Here is a 14247-nt window from a genome sequence, read left to right as displayed (position 1 = left end):
TCGCTGTGTAATGAGCATATCTGCAGGAGATGAGCATGCTGTCGTCTGGACATGGCACAAGCATCATGGCTCAAAAGGCACCCTGCTGTGTTTAAATTTGTTTTATTTCCTAGTTTTTTTGTTTTTTTTTTAACCTGAGATCTCCTGCAATGATGCGTTGAAGACCCATATGATAGCTTGTGCTCGAGAGAGTAAGTTGCTGAAGCAATTCAAATCAACAATAGAAAGAACTTGGCATCTCCCCTTGTTCCAAGTATTTTCTTAAAAATCAGAACCACTCACAGCCTTCAAGGCCTTTGTCCGCAGCTCAATGGAGTACTACTCTTCACTATGGGCTCGTGCTCCAGTACCACATCTGTCTCTCCTGGATTCTGTGAAATCTAAAGCTCTCAAAATCATTGGAATATCCCATGATGAGGCTGAGGCACAAGATCTGTTGTTCTCAAATGGCAAACATACTGCAGTCAGACTTTTTCCGTTTGTTCCCACCTTAATTTTTTACCGTCGTAGGCAAGTTGTTTTTACGGATATCTGATAGCATAGACACTTCTTTGGTCAATGACACTTGCTTGCTAGATTAACACATTCCCACTCATCATCTGCTCTATTCTAGATTTTTATTTTCCCTCCTCATCCCCTGAAGATTTCTGAATAGTTTTTTTGTCATGTATGTTTTGTACCAGACTGCTTATTTGACCATAATCTGCCCATTTCTTGTCCACCCGTTTTCCTTTCTCCCACTGTTCCATCTTATTCTGCCCTCCTGCTGTATCTCATTTAACATCCTCCATTGTATCCTTCTACTGTATCTCCTACGAAATAAAATAAGGCGATTCTCTGTGTATGTACGTCTGATAATTAGAGAATCAAAAATGGCTGGCTGGGCCAATGTCCACCAATTTTTCATCCATTCTAAGGGTGCCGAGGGTCAGGTCATGGGCACAAAATAATCCACGAGGGTGTGGAGACGACCTCCGATTTTCACCTGAACATATGGCATAGCGCAAGTTGTATACCGACCCCTGCTGGAAAGAGGGGAGATTTCGAGCCATGTCACAATGTATATGTGCCCCACCTCTCTCAACCCCTCCTCCCACGCCCACACCCCCCATCCAGCTACTTCCGAGAGGAAGTGGGTCGAAAATGGCTTGGCCAATCTCCATCAAATTTTGCATACGTGCTCAGGCATGGACATTAAATAAATCGCTCCATCCCCCCCCCCACAACACCCCTCCCCTGCAAGGGTGGGCAGATGCTTTGCGATTTTCACTTGTACACGTGGAACAGTGCAAATGTTTTATTAACCCCCTGTTGGAGAGGTGGGTTGATGAGGGCAGGGAAACGCCAATTCTGAAAACAAATCCTGTCGCTCCAGGAGGGAGCAGGTATTACTGGTTTAAATAGATGGACACAAATTGAGACATCTCCACTCAGAACGACTGATTTAAAGTTTAGAGAAAACATTGGAAATTTAAGTTTGCCAAGTGGTCAAGTTTTCTATAACAATGCAAATAAGACTCGATTATCCTGTGAACTGTGTCGGAGTGGCGACCCATCCAGGATTGTGCCCAATAGCCAAGGAGACTGCTTAAGCAGCACCAACGCTCTGCACAGGGCATGCTCCCAATCTCCAACACTGTGTAGGAGCCATGAACTTGTGTAAAATTTGTGAATCATTTATTTGGTAAGGGAGATGAATTGTTAACTTGCATAAGCTTTTGATTGTTCATCTGTACCTCCAGAAGAGCAGATTGTATATTTTTTCTGGCTGCATGTCACTGAAGCATTGTTTTGCGATATGAAGTCATAGGATTTATGAAGTCCCACATTAAATTACCGTCAAATGAGAGATAATGGGAGCATGCAACGAAGCAAGACTTTACCAATTTAACTTCAAAGACGTCTGATAAACATATTGCAAGGCAAATACGATCGAAACTAGTGTTCTTGATACATGTCATGTTATTGCTCCAGCACTGAAAAAAGCCCTGGAGATGACGGTATACACATTTATTACATACCACAACTTTTAACTGGTTGGACACCTTATTTAACTAGCGAGTTCATAGAATACCTTATCCCGCACAGTCTTGAGATAAAAGGACATTGGCGGGGTCTGCGTGCAGCGAACTTCATTCCTCGAGATGATGTAAAATGCCGTAATATTTTGTCTAAGTGCAGTACAGCGAAACAAAAGGTTTTTGAAAGTACCAATAAGGTGATTTGTGTCCTACAGTGTTCGAGTATGTACTTAAACTTACACTAAATAAAGATTTTTGAGGTTGTGGAAAAAAAAATTTTCCCGGAAGTTCACCACCGTTGATACAGAGTCTTAAACGCCACGTTATTTCACACATTACAAGTAAATTAGTTCTTTGTGTCTGTTGTTTGTGTCCTTTTTGGCATTGTTCAAAACAGTAAGTTTTGTTTTTGGAATGATTTTCAATGTTGTTTGACTGCCAGATATGCAAACAGAGTATTAAAAAAAAACTCACTCCTCTCGACACGTGTGCGATCGGGACAAATCCAGAGCCAAAGTGCCGTGAAACCACAGCGTAGGTTCGTTTTCCGATTCACTTTCCGATTTGTGTTCAAAATATAACATTCACACACACACACACACACACACACACACACACACACACACACACACACACACACACACACACACACACACACACACACACACACACACACACACACACACACAAGCATTTTAAGGCAATTTTCCCCGCGAGAGCGGGGGTTAGCCTTGCGGGCCCCAAGACAATCTTCTCCACTTTACCCTGTTTTCTGCATCTCCCCTTCTTAATCCCCTTGCCCACATTTCCTCTTCCACCACCTTGAGCCAAGTTTTTATCGGTCTTCCCCGTCCTCTACTTTCGACTACACTCATTTCCAACACTCCTCTCACCCAGTCACTTTCATTCTTCCTCAACACATGACCCAACCATCTCAACCTGTTTCTCTTCACAACCTCCATCACAGACTCTATTCCCATCATCTTCCGCAGGTCATCATTTGTCTTCCTTTCTCTCAACGACACTCCACACATCCACCGAACCATTCGCATTTCCACCCTTTCCAGCCTTTGTTGCTGCTCCATGTTCAGTACCCATGTCTCACTCCCATAAATCATCGTACTCCTCACACATGTAGCATACACCTTTGCCTTCAGCTTCAACGACACTCCCCTCTTTGTCAGCACGCCACTCAGTTCCCGAAACTTCTTCCATGCACATCTCACTCAAGCAACCGTCGAAGAGTCTGATCCACCTTCTCCATTCAGCATGTCTCCAAGATAGCAAAATGTTTTCACCCCTTCCAGTTTCACACAATCTCCAGGATCCAACTCAACAATTCCTTCATCTACTGCTCCCTCGATGCACACCATACACTTGAATGTAGCTGCCACACTGGTTAATGACCCTCTCACCCCACTACATTTTCGATGAACCCATTCAGCCCACATTGTACACTGAACGGAGTTCACTCCGACACCCTTCCTGCACACAGCACACGGCCACTTCCCAGTCCTTTCCACCTCACCACATGCTTTACCACTTGCCATCACCTTCGTCTTTCCGATATTCACCTTCAAACCTTTTGCCTCCATACATTCCTTCCACTTGTTCATCTTCTCCTTCAGTCCATCCATACTCTCTGCAATCAACACCAGATCATCTGCATACAGCAGCTCCAACGGTAAACCCTCCTTTACCCTCCGAGCCAGCACCTCCATCACAACTACAAATAGAAGTGGACTTAGTACCGATCCCTGGTGCACTCCTACCCTCACCTCAAACTCACCACTGTTCCCATCATTCGTCCTTACATCTGTGCGTGCTCTCTCGTACATGGCCATCACTACTCTGATCAACCATTCCTCCACTCCTAACTTCCTCAATGCCCATGTCATAACTTTGCGTGGGACCCTATCAAATGCTTTCTCTAGATCAACAAACCCAAAAAACAAGTTCTTCCTCTTTTCCATGTACTTCTCCTGCAACTGCCTTACAATAAAAATTGCATCTGTCGTTCCTCTTCCTGGCATAAATCCAAACTGCATTTCGTCAATCTTTACCTTCTTCCTTATCCTCTTCTCCAACACCCTTTCCAATACCTTCATTCCATGCTCAAATAACTTTATTTCTCTGTCGGAGCCACAGTCCAGAGGGTCACCTTTCGCCTTGTACAGAGGGACGAGGGTACTCAGTTCCCAATCCACTGGAATGCGGCCTTCTTTCACCACCAGATTACAGATCTCTGTCATTCTCTTCACACCCCAACTTCTCGCTGCCTTCAACATATCTCCCACAACTCCCGTCGGCCCTCCTGCTTTTCTACTCTTCATTACTCTTATAGCTTCCTCAACTTCCTGCTCTGTTATCTTCTCTGCTGGTCCTAAAACTGGGTTACTCTCGATGTTTCTATCCCATTCATTTTCTACATTCAACAGCCTTTCCATATATCTCTTCCATCTTCCTTTAATTCCATCTGAGTCCACAACGATTTGTCCCACTTTATCCTTCAAGCAACTCACCCCCGTCACATCAAACCTCTCTCTCGCTATCTGCTTTATAATCCTGAATACCGCTCTCTTACCCTCCTCCGAATCCAAGCATTCTCCGAACATGTTCCTACGGGCCTCCTGCGCCTTAACTACCTCTTTCATTGCAGCCTTCTTGGCTTCCTTATAACTTTCATGTGCTGCCTCTTCTTCTACCGTACTCTTCGCCTTTTGCCATTCCTTGAAGTTCTTCCTCTTCTCTTCAATCGTCTTTCTAACTTCATCACCCCACCACCATGTTTCCGAGTGCCTCGGTGGTCCTTTTATCCATCCACATACCTCACCAACGGCTCCCAATAGACTCTCTTTCATTAACATCCAACCACTTTCAAGCTCAACCACATCATCTTCAACCATACTCAGCCTCTCTCTTAATGCTTCCTTCACTGTCACCTCTTTCAACCTCTACACCTTCATCCTCGGTTGGTACTTCACCCGCTGAATTCTCCGCGCACCTTTCACCCTTGTATCGCAGACAACCAGGTGGTGCTGCGAAACAGTCTCCTCCCCTGGGATCACCTTTGTGTCCCGGAGGTTTCCCCTATCTCGCCGACGCACCATCAGGTAGTCAATGGTTGTCGTCGACCCACCTGACGTGTATGTAATAAGCTCATTATCCGCTTTCTGGAATTGAGTATTACAAATCAACAAATCAGCTCCATCAGAAAACTCCAAGATCCTTTCACCTTCTCCATTTCTCAGACCATATCCATAACCCCCATGGACTCCCTCAAAACCATCTGGACTCCTTCCCACATGTCCATTCAAGTCTCCTCCAACCACAACAACTTCCTCGTCTTTCACATTCTCCATCAAAAATATAACAAATATATTTGACAAAATATAACATTCAATTGAAATTAATTTGTTCTGTGATCGTAAACTGACGTTTGTGGACAGACAGACAGAGAAACAGATGGACAGACAGACAGACAAATGAACAATTTGCTTAATCCTGCTTTTTGCCTTGCACATGTGCAGTAAATATGTCATGCCGTAGAAACATTTCTTTTAAAGTTATGTAAATATTGAGACATCTACTGTATGTTCGGATCATTGTAAAATCGGACAACAAACCTCCCTATGATGTCAATCATTTGCTTAATAGCCATGTGATGCATATACATTTTGGTGAGCGTCACCAGGGAAATAATATAAAATAAAATATCGACAAATACAACCACATTCCTGTTGAGTAAAGACATTTCGGCTTCAGGGCATTCGTGTTATGCAAGTCAATGGGAGGTTATTTTTGACTCTACTCGATATACTGTATCAACCTCCTCCATTTTGGTAGGCCGTTCAAGTTCAAGTATTTTCCCTGCAGTATTCCATATCGTCCAACTCAACCAAAACTCTCTTCACAATGTCAAAGAACACACTGTGGGGGTGCATTCGCATCTTATATATTATTTCCGAGTTTGTGGTTTCGTGTCGCGCTATCTTCGACTTTGTTCTGCGCTCGAGTAACGTGATATTCGGCTTACATTATCTCAAAGACCATATGAGGTGCATGGTACAAAAAAAAAGTAAATAAAATGGTTCTGAAACAGTGAAATCGTATTCCACTTACTGCATTAAAGTAAAATTACTAATGATACTCTGCATCAGTTCCTTTCTCAAACACACCCACCCCAACATGTCGCGCAGAGCGCGGGTTATGCTAGTGTGCATGAACTTGAAGGGTCGAAAATAGATTATGAGAGACAGAGAGCTCTTCCATTTGACTTTATGAACACTCACACTGTACTTGCAGTCAAGTGGCATCTTTGCATTTTCATGTTATTTCAGCACTCTCTCTCATCTCTGAAAGATGGAAAAATTTACTTTAGACTTGAAGATGGAGTTGTATCGCTGGCTGTGGTTAATAATAATAATAATAATATAATGATAATAATAATAATAGCTTTCATTGTTCTGAAGATGATGATTTCAGCAGGGAATGGTTGGTGATGGATGATGTCAGTGAAAGTGTAATGATTAGGCTACCTGTAATGATGCTGATTATGGTGATTGAACCGTGTGGTGGAAGCTCTACAATAACACTGTTAACAAACGATTGTCTGTAGTGCAGTTAATGCAGCTGACATGGCCCATTGGAGGGTTGTGGAAATCTGGCATCTCAAAACCAGACTGCAGACTTTTATTGATTTGCCACCCCAGTTTTACAAGAACAAAGCAAGTCCTTCTTTTCCACTCTGATTGAGCCTCGAGCCACAGTCAACATGTTTGCCAAAGGATGCTCCAAAATATGACAAAGTTGGCCAGAGCCTTTCTCCTTCTTTTTCCCTTTTATAATAACTGCTCTTTCTCTCTTATTGTCTTATTCCCCATGTTTTTCTGAGTTAGAGTTGATCTTTTATTGCGTTAAGGTTGTTCTTCTGCCTCCTCATGAGAATAAGCACGTTCTTATGATGCACGGTGGAAGCATATCTATCCGACTTCCTCAAAATGGACAAACAAGTTGAAAATGTATCCTTTCTACTATATGAGATGGGAGGCAGGGGAAGGAAAACCTGCCTTCATGCATCCAAAAGAGTAAAAGGTCCATTTTGGTTTTTAAGGAAGGAGATTTAGAAACGAGGTTGAATCACGCCCTTCGGCTCTTTCTTCTGTATATGGTCCAAGGATCAATCTAAAGAGAAAATAATGATCGGGGTTTTGGGAGAACAATACAACGTAACTAAACCTGTACAGGAAAAGTACAAATGGTGGATTGAAAAGGAGATGTGCAAAAGGTTAAGGGGAACATCACAACCAGACACTGGTTTAGAAATGAGGTGTCATAGTTTCCATAACTGTACAATAAAAACTTCGATTAAAAAGCAGGACCGGTTGAATACATTGTTACCGACATTAAGAGAAGAATAACCGGTGGGATGGAAAGGATCCGCGATGTGAGGGAGCGAAGCAACTGAGGAGGGAGGTGGGGGTGGGGGGTGTGGCATCTGGGTTGGGATATCTTGTCATTTTAATCTTGGATTTGTGCATTCCAAGACACTCTTTTATGCAAAGTTAAAGCAAAATAATCTTGTTCTCTTGAAGAATTTCCACCCGAAGCCCGACAGAAACCTTGTCACAACATGAAAATCTATCAACAACATTGATGAGACTTATTATTTTGTGAAAGCGGTATTTTCACGATTGTTGGGTAATAAAATCGGTAGGCTGTTTAAGTATATACAAAAAGCAGTGGACGAGCACCAAAAGTGGTCGAGTTGGCAACTATGTGAATATAGGAAGCATGTTTCAAAGACTGGATAAGAGAGTTGAAAAGTGGTAATGGTAGATGTTTTATTTTGGAACTAAACATTATGGAGGTTGGCTGATGTCCTTATATGATGTGACAAGGCTGGAGAGGGACAAATCTCAAGGTTGCATATAAGTATAGCAGATAGGTGACAAAATTGTGCCTTTGATGATAAAAGCATGCCACTTGGCATGATGTTCGTTCATACCCTTTGGGTATATTGTTGGCGATAGGTGCATTGTGGATTTCGCCTGTGACAGCCATGGCGGCCATTTTTTTTAAATGGCCACGATCGGCTATAATTTTTCACAGATCTGTGATATGATGACTACTTGTGAGGTTGGGAATTTAATTTATGTGTTATATCTATTGTTCTTTAAGCTGGCATTCAACTGAAGAGCTGTGGCTGAAGTGTGTGTACTTATTTTGTCTTACAGCAATTAGTAGAAATTGGTAGTCTGAAAGAACTGCTACCCGTTTTACAACGGTAAGATGGTGCATGTCTGTCCCTATACTTGTGTGGTCATTCATGCCCACATTGTCCACCACAATGGCAAAGAGCAGTGCACTTGAGTGCAGCCTTGAGACACTTGCAGTGTCCTCCACAGCCTTTTTTACAGTCACATTGAAGGAGTTCTCGACATGCATCAGTGGCCTCGGGCAGGGTTATTCACCTTGGTTCCCAGGTGCCTGTGTTACTTCGCTGCTATCCCCATTCATTTGGTGATGGGAGTTCTGCTGCACAAATTAGTGTCTGACCACAGCAGTGAAAAGCCGAGATGGAACACTGTCCTTCTTACGTGCTGCAGAAGGGCTGCCTTTGTTAAAGGTATTTGATCCATTTATCTTCCCTTCTGGGTGAAAAACACTTTCCGTGCCTCATTGACATGGTCTAGACTGCTTGTTCAGTTATACAGCAGTACAAAAAAGCATTCCAGTGTTTCAAAACAGTCATCTGTGGAGTCCGTTGTTGTTTTTAAGGTGCAAAAAGCTGGTGTGACTTCATCTACTGCCTTCCAGGTGTCCTAGCAGGTTACTTGCCCCTACCACCGAGCAAAGACACCGTGCTACAGCTGGTAAAGGCATGGAACGTGGGCAAGGAAAGGCATCCGCCAGGACCTAGAGCATGAGACATATCTAATGGGTAACCAAAGATGAGCCTTACCTCATGAATATTGAGCTTCTGAGCTGCTTCTATGACCAGAACCAAGACATCAATGTCGACTGTGCACATTTTGATCTTGGTGTGTCCTTCTTTGATAGCGTCAGCCACGTGAAGCAAGATCCACATGTCTGCCTCTTCAAGGGTACATGTGGCTACACTGGTGACATCTCTGAGCTGTTTACAGAGGATATCTTGATGGTGTGTGCTGATGATCTGACTCTCAGTTTCCAGCAGAGTTGCTTGATTAGCAAGGAAGGAAAACAGTTTTGTCTTGTTTTTGTCGAGTCTCAGGAATCTCTGCCAATTTCCAGGAATTCCACTCAATTGCTCCACACATCTTCATATGCCCTTTCCCCTCTTGCTTCAAGTGTCTGACTTCAAACTGTTTGGAAAGTAGACATCCCAGACGACATCGACCCTTGTTGCCTGTTGCAGCTGTAATGTGAGATATGGGAGGTAGAACCAACTTGCATCCACCGATAAATTATTGGCAGCCCCAGGTTTTAGCATGTTGACTTCAGCTGTACCATCAACGATGATTACCTCTGCAGCAGGCTTGTTGATACTGTCATCTGGAGCAACAACATTCTCTAGGCAGTCCACAAGGTCAGACTTTGTGCCAAAGGTCAGGACAGCACGTTCAACACCTTTGGACTCACTGCTTGGGTGTTGGAACAATGATATCCCAGTTCCATGGAAGGAGTCATGTATACTTGTGGAACTGCGATTATGGTTGATGTTGTATGCAGCATCTGTAGTAAAGAGACCACCCCTCAGATTTGGAGGGCAGACAGCTTTCTCCACTTCGTAGTGGTGACAGATTTTGTTTCCCCAAGTCATTTGAGACGCTCAATACTCTGTCATAGGAGATGCACAATCCCAGGTTGAATAAGGAGTCTACCAAGTCACACTTGCAAGCTTTCGTAAGAATCATCATGGCAAGATAGACCAGCAGAGGTGTTTCTCTCTGTTGGCTGTGCCTGGTTGTTCCAGGGGCACCCTCCCATCTGTGTACAGTACTGTTGTATATGAGGAGCTGAGATATTCTCAGCTGAGCAGCAGGCACTGACGAGTCAACATTTGACTGTTCTTTTATGCGAAGACAATTCAGAACCATACAAACCAGTGCCGGGGGTGATGATGGCACTGATTCGTCCTGGCATTGATTGTCAAATGAATCGCTGAAGACATATTTAATTTTGAACATGTCTCTTTGCAAAATGCTTGCCACTCTGGCAAGGTGCACAGCATCATTATCGGCATCATACTCGAATGGTTTCCTCAATGCTTTTTTTTTTTTGTACACATTGTCGAGGCTCGTATGAGAGCGAACACACAACGCACAACAAAGGGGGAAAGAAACAAGGGGTGGGAGAGGGAAGGACAAAACAGTGGGGAACAGAGACATTAGGAGATCTGTGGAAGGGAGAGGGATGGGGTGGGATACATGGGGTATACAAGATGGACACCACAGGGACTTTCAGGAAGGAAAGCAGGGAATTTGAAGGAGGTGGGTTTGGGGTGGATTAACGGGGGTGGTTTTGGATGGGGGATGATAAAAGGTGGTGGTGAACAGCTGTTTTGAATACCTGGATGGCTGAATGGGATTTAAGAGAGTGTGGGAGTTTATTACAAAGGCAGGAAAAGAGAGAATGAAAGAGTGAAGGTGAGCAGTGATTCAGGATTTTGGTAGTTTTACAAGAAGGGGGTTGCTCGCGGACCTTGAACACTCTGCGGAAATATGGGGGTGGGGGGGGACATAGCACAGAGAGAGCAGGGGAGGGGGGTGAGACCGGAAAGGAGATGGTAGAAGCCTGAAGTGAGAGAGTGAGAGGCACAAAGACTCAGCCTCACCATGAAAGATATCAATGATCCTAAATGCCTTGGTTTCCACAGCGTGAAGCCGAGAAAGGTGAGAGGCATGAGCACCAGCCCAGAGGGGAGAGCATTACTCCATCAGGCTGCGGACGAAAGCTTCGTATGTGTTCATGAGCTCAGTTGGGCCGAGGAAGGACTTTGCATGACGGAGGATTCCCAGTCGGCGACAGGCTTTGGAGGCCAGCTTGGAGATGTGACTTTCCCAGGAAAGATCATGGCAGATAGTGAGACCCAGAAGCTTGAATGAAATGACTTCTTCCAGAGGATTGTTGAGAAAGTAGATGGGGGGGGGGGTGGTTCCAAATGGTCCTTTTGGAGAGACATAGTGGACGTGTGACATTTGTCAGGATTAAAAGACATGTTCCACGTGTTTGACCAGTTTGTGATTTTACCCAGATCTGCAGTGAGCGAAGAATCTGCTGCTTTCCAGTCTGAGGGATGACAGATGGCACAACAGAGGGTGGAGTCGTCAGCAAAGAGATAAAGTGGATTTTCCAGAGAGTCGGAGAGATCATTGATGAAAACCAGAAAAAGAACAGGGCCCAGAACACTACCTTGAGGAACTCCAGCCTGGACAGGTAGAGGGGATGAGAGAACTCCATTTTGGGCCACATGTTGGCTGCGAGAGGAGAGGAAGTCTGCGAGCCGTGGGTGGAGATGACCTTGGATACCATCGGAAGATAGTTTGGTGAGCAGGGCAGGGTGCCAGACCGTGTCAAAAGCACGAGATATGTCTGGGGATAGAGCTCTGATTTCATGTCTGGCATTGAGGACCTCCATCCATTGTTTGGGAGAGTAGAAGCAGCATATCCAGGGTCAAGTGACCTGGTCTGAAACCGAATTGATGAATGGAAGTCAGGCCATTGGAGAAGAGGAAGAATTTAATGTCTGAAGCGATGATGGATTCCATAACCTTGCTGATGATTGGGAGAAGGCTGATTGGTCTGTAGTTGCAGGGATCGGTTTTCATTCCATTTTTATGCAGAGCAGTAATGTTTGCTGATATCGAAGGAGATGGCAGATGACCTTGAGCAAATGAGAGGGTGAATAGAACAGAGAGAGGGTGAGCAAGAGCAGAGGAGCAGGTTTTTAGAACACGTGGGCTGATGCCGTCTGGACCGGTTGCAGAATCTGAGTCAAGGTTTGACAGCAAACTGTCCACATTGTCAGGAGAAAAGGACACAGAGTCTAGGGACAGTTGGGTGCAACTGGGTAAGGTGGGTAGAGAAAGCGATGAGTTTTGGACACAAGATTTCGATGCAAACACTGAGTTTAGGCATTCAGCCTTTTCATGTGCGGTGTCAGCAGTGCGGCCATTTGAGGTGAGGGAGGGGATGGAGGGGGAACATCCACCAGAAACAGATTTGATTAGCTGCCACCAGGATTTGGAGGAGGGAGAGAGGTTTGAGAGTTCAGACTTGAGATGAGAAAGATGTTCTTTTCTGGCTCTCCTGAGGTAGATACACACTTGTTCCGAGCTTGATGGAAGGAACTGACATTATCCTTATTTGGGTTTGTTTTACATGAGGCAAAGGCAAGTTGTTTGAGGCCAACTGCCTTGCCACAAGCTTCAGTGAACCAAGGGCGGGAGGAAGGGAAGGACGACTGAAGATGAGAGGGGATGAATCTGTGCATGAGGGAGAGCAAGTATCTTTGAAAGAATTCCAGGATGAGTTGATATTGGAGAAAGTAGTGATGGGAGACCAGTCTGTAAGTTTGATGGCTGCTTGGAGACCCTGCCAGTCAGCCTGAGTGAAATGCCAGACTCGATGGTGCTGAGGTGGTTCTCTAATAACCGCCAGAGAGATGTCCACTTTGAGAAGCACGTGATCAGAAGAACCGATTGGAGCGGAGGAAGAACAGCAGATATTTTCAAGGAAATTTGTCAAAATCAGATCCAGAAAAGATGGTGTACTGTTGGTTGAGAATACGGGTCAGGAAGTTGACCAATTGAGTCAGTCCCAATGAGTCGCAGAAGTCTTTTGCTGAAGTGCCATGGCAGGTGAGAGAGGTACCCACACCCAGCCAACTGGCATATGACAATTGAAGTCACCACATATGAAGAAGAGAGAGTTCGAATGAGAGGATCAAAGTTGGTCCATGTTTTCGGAAAGTGAGTATAAATGCAGTCATCACTGTTTAGTGGATGGTAGAGTACACATATAAACATGTGGTGGGAGTGGAGGGGAAACCATAGCCAGAGGTGTTCCTGGGGATAGAGTCTGATGAAGAGAGCAACTCCTCCACCAGGACGAGGCTCCGGTCTATCATACCGGAGGAAGGAGTAACCAGGGAGAGATACTAGGGAGTTAGAGATGCCTTGAGGGAGGAACGTTTCTGTTCGGCAGATTATATCTGGCTTGTCAGTGGCAACCTGTATGGAAAGATCTGTCAGGTTTGAGCAAAGACCCTGGATATTTGAGGTCCACACTGTTAATGAAGAGGGAGGGGAGGAGGGTTTGGTGTAGGGGAGGGGAGGGGAAGTGTAGGACAAGGGATGAGGTGGGGGAGAGGTAAGGAGAGTTGTTGAAAGAGTGTGGGGGATGGCAGAAGAGCTGGGGGAGGGGGCCGGATGAGGAGGAGAAAAGGCTCTGTGGTGCTGTGTTGAGGTACAGTGGGGAGTAATAAGAGAGGGGCAGAAGGCAGTTGTGGATTTGAGGGGTGGAGTGATGAGATGGAGGTGAGAGGGCAGGGGAAGGAGGCAACTTTGTGGATGTGAGGGGGAGGGGGACTTTGATAATGGTGAGTGAGCATGGTGAATGGTGGGAGAAGGGTGAGTGGGGAGAGTTGAGGCAGAAAGGTGAGGGGGAGTTTTTGAGAAAGGTGAGAGGGAAGCTTGGAGGGGGAAGAGTGTGACAGTTGCTTTCAGAGGGAGGGGTGTGAAGGGTAAATTGGCACTGAAGTTGGAAAATATAGGATGATTGATTGAAGATTGCATGCAGAGCAAACTGTTTTTTTTTTTTTTAGTTCAGAAATGTGACTTAAGATATCTTGATTGAAGACAAGTACGATTTCGTGGATGTGCTTGTGAGCTTCTAAGTCTGGAAAATACCGAAGTATACAATTCTTGAGTTTGGTGGAATGCACCCGTCCAGTGTAATTTGTCCTAAGCTGTTGCAATCTCTTGCTGCACAAATTGGCCAGAGCAGTCCTTTTGAACACTGGTGCAACTTCACTGTCTGTGCGTGTTTCATCGATTTAAGAAAGCAACTCGGCAAGTACTATGCTGGAGTTATCTCTATGGGTGTCAATTTCCTCTGATGGCTTCGTATCTCTTGCTTTATTGTGCAGAGAGACCAAACGCTGAGTATGATGTTTAGCCTCTTGAGCAATCAGCTCTCCCGCACTAAGATTGGCCAGCAATGGCTTGTCTTCTAGTTTGAG

At 44.8% G+C, this 14247-nt stretch overlaps 1 protein-coding gene across 7 annotated transcripts in view; it reads left to right on the top strand.

The window, feature by feature from the left end:
* The window catches only part of LOC147017948 (uncharacterized), a 189027-nt gene that overhangs the window by 85435 nt on the left and 89345 nt on the right, over window positions 1–14247 (top strand). The window lies entirely within an intron of this gene.

Source organism: Eptatretus burgeri, chromosome 10 (genome assembly GCF_056783735.1).
Source record: "Eptatretus burgeri isolate ZD-2024b chromosome 10, Ebu_testis_v1, whole genome shotgun sequence".
Lineage (NCBI taxonomy): Eukaryota > Metazoa > Chordata > Myxini > Myxiniformes > Myxinidae > Eptatretus > Eptatretus burgeri.
The sequence above is the reverse complement of the archived record's forward strand: the minus strand, read 5'-3'. Positions and strand labels throughout refer to the sequence as shown.